The 3,246-nt window shown below is 31.0% G+C and overlaps 1 protein-coding gene across 2 annotated transcripts in view; it reads right to left on the minus strand.

Moving 5' to 3' along the window:
* LOC118746833 overlaps positions 1-834 on the minus strand; it is an 8,373-nt gene extending 7,539 nt beyond the window's left edge. The window contains exon 1 of one of the 2 annotated variants that reach the window (XM_036480772.1): positions 58-834. The gene's annotated coding sequence lies outside the window, so the exon portion shown is untranslated. The remainder of the gene's footprint in view (positions 1-57) is intronic. The other variant, XM_036480771.1, reaches the window with a different exon arrangement.
* Between the last annotated feature and the right edge of the window lie 2,412 nt (positions 835-3,246).

Here is a 3,246-nt window from a genome sequence, read left to right on the forward strand (position 1 = left end):
TGGGATGGATATGCATAATTTTTTTATGAATAATTCACTTTACTGGCATATACTTACGTAATAACCTCAAAATAGCACCAATCAAAAACTGTATAGTAAAATTAATACACATATGTATGTCGAGTTCAAATATCCATCAAGGTTAAATATCGAAATATATTTTCAAATATCTTAGAATTATGTGAAATTTACGTCTCTAAAACACCCGTTTTGATTTTTCTTACTATATTTAAACTATATCTAAATGTAACCAAAAATATTTTCGCGAATCTTTGATCTGCTTTGTTCGCTATATATAAACAAACTAGGTATTTTCCATTTTCTTATTTCTACTATGCAAAGCTTTTTTATTATTGCCAAGTTTTAAGAACCTACGCGTTTAGTGTTAACTCTAATCCCCTCATATAAATATCTCTGTGCTTTTTGCTTTAAACGTAAAATGCATCTTTAAACCAGTTTTATACATTAAGCTCATTTACATACCCGCGTACATACATACATTTGTACGTTAACGAAAGCTACGCCTGAATTTTGACATTTTGTGGGTAGTCGGTTTTTTGTCGTACCAGGTGCGATCTTGCCCAGTAAGCCAATGGACAAGAAATTACCTTTGCGCAAGCGCGTGAGCGCAAGTATGTAAAGTTACTAGCTTTTAAAAAATAATTGTCATACATTTCGTCATGGAAAATCTATGGTCCGCAGGCTGAAGCGGTTTCGACAACACTTAAACGTTTGCGACAAAGTTCTCCATTTCACAGTTTCTCTCGGATTTATATTATCCATATATGTATGTACGTATATAAGAATATATATGTAAATACATAGGTATATTGGGGTGCAACACTCTCCACAAAAAATCGCTATTAATTTTCCATCGGAATTATAAAATCTATTATATTTTGAGATTTGCGTGAGCTGGAACAATTGGAAAATACCTACAAAAATCTGGTTTTTTTAATAAAATTATTTCCAAACAATCAGAGGACAGAAGAGTTTCAGCCCAGGAGGGCTGCATAAAATTGTTTCAAAATTTTAACAACGGAATCAAAATAAAAGAGATTTTTGGAGGTACATATCGGTCCAGCTCACGTAAATCTTAATATTTTTCCGAAATTAGTTGACGGAAGTCTTAAAATATAGTAAATTGTATAGTTGCGGTGGAAAAACTCAACGCGTTTTTAGTGGGGCACCCTAATATATACGCCAAAGGGATTTATTAAATTTATTTTCAAAATATACATTAAAAAGTAGCGATGAGTGAATGACATTCGAGCTATACATATACATAATTATGTAATATTAAAAAATTAACTTTTCAACTTGGCCGAACAAAAGTAATGTCTTGTTTTCGATACATATGACTCATTTGTGTATGTTCACTACAAAATGAGTGTAAATGAAGTGTTTGAAACATTTCGAGAAGGACTAAATCGTCGATTTATTGAATGCTTATCAGTTCCTGCTCCCTTAGCTCCAGAAAAAGAGCTCATATTGTAGACTGCACTGTTGTCATAAGTACTTGCTCGTGTTGATTGTATGCTATTACTGAAAGAAATATAAAAAAATTTACAAACATATGTATATATTTAGTAGTTCTTTTCACGATATACTATAGTTGATATATTAAGATATGCTTAGAAATTCAAAGTATTTAAGACCGATAGGATTCGCAAAATTATTTTTTTTTTTAATTTTTTCAAAAAAATATATATTTAAAAAAATAAAGAACCAACTAAAAAAAATACACACAAGTTAAAACGTTGAAGCTGTAGCATGCATCTAGGAGCTAGGTGTTAAAAGTAAGTTGAAAATGGTTTACAACAACTTTTCGTTGATTGATTTTGTTTCAATGTTAACGAATTAGTTTTAATTAATTTTGTTTTGATAACAAGGCGTCGAAACGTAACAAAATAATTTTGTTAAGTTATTTTTACATCATTAGTGTCATAATCCAAAAAATTCAAATATTGAGTTAAGTATGCGAAGGCCGCTGTAGTGTAGTAGTTAGCAGTGCGCGCTACCACTTCGCAGGGCCTGGGTTCAAGCCCTGGTCAAAGCAACATCGCAAAAAAATATAGATACACCCCTATTTGCAACACTTTCGTATTCGGATTTTGTTACGAATCGTAGAAATGGTATGCGGCAATCCGAGTCGTAACTTCGAACTTTAAAAATTCGTAACAATGGCATTCCTAAAAACGAACGAGTAAAAAATTTCCAGCTTTTTGCGTAATTTTGTACAAAAACAATTCTGTGAGGGTTTCCGCCCTCTTTTCCGGCCACGCAGAAAAGATAATTCCCATTATTAAGGCTTATAAGCTCTAAAGAATTTGATAAGTGAATAAGGTATCGCATATGGGTGTCATACGAAAGAGGTTTAAGAAAATAGTAGTTGGGAAATATTTTGAAAAGGGTTGCCACCTATTTGAGAAGTGTAATTGAACTATTTTTTATATATAATATTAACGATGGATGTCAAATGAGAGAGCTTCAAGATGTGTTTGAGGGTTGCCCCCGTTTAAAGGGCTAAACTAAAATTATTTAATAGTTAAATTAATTACTAACCGATAGTTATCAATGGAAATGGGTTTAAAATCCTTTATTTAAGAACTATATTTAGGAGGATTGCCACGTGTTTAAAAAATTAATTTCCACTTAATTCATCAGTTACATGAAACATTTACAACAATGTCAGACGAAAAATATTTAAGGAAGTTTTAGTTCGAAAATAATTTTTAAGAGGTTGCCGCCTGTTTTGAAAGTGGTATTTCGTTTAATTATACATAAGTTACATGAAATTTTAAAATTTGGTTATCACAAGAGCGAGTGTTAAGAAATCTTTAAGCTGGACATTTGTTTTTTTTTTTTGTTGAAAAAATTAAGCTCAAATTATTTAATAAGTTAAATGGATTGTCAAAAGATGGGTATCAATCGAAGCGGGTTTGAAAATAATTTATTTCTAAACTCTATTTAGGAGAGTTGCCATGTGCTTAAAAAAATTAAATTCAACTTAATTCATCAGTTGATTGAAATATGTATAACAATGCCAGGTGACAGATTTTAGTTTGAAAATACTTTTAAAGGGGCTGCCACTTGTTTGAGAAGTCGAATTTGTTTTACTTATACGAAAGATACATTAATGAAATATCGAAATATTAGTGTCAAACGAAAGAGTTCTGATAATATTTTTAATTAGAGTTGCCATCTATTTTTTTTTTTGAAGGTCATCACATCTGCACCGTTATT

This window comes from Rhagoletis pomonella, unplaced genomic scaffold, assembly GCF_013731165.1.
Source record: "Rhagoletis pomonella isolate Grant_MI unplaced genomic scaffold, Rhpom_1.0 Rhpom_scaffold_00011, whole genome shotgun sequence".
Taxonomy (NCBI): Eukaryota; Metazoa; Arthropoda; class Insecta; order Diptera; family Tephritidae; genus Rhagoletis; species Rhagoletis pomonella.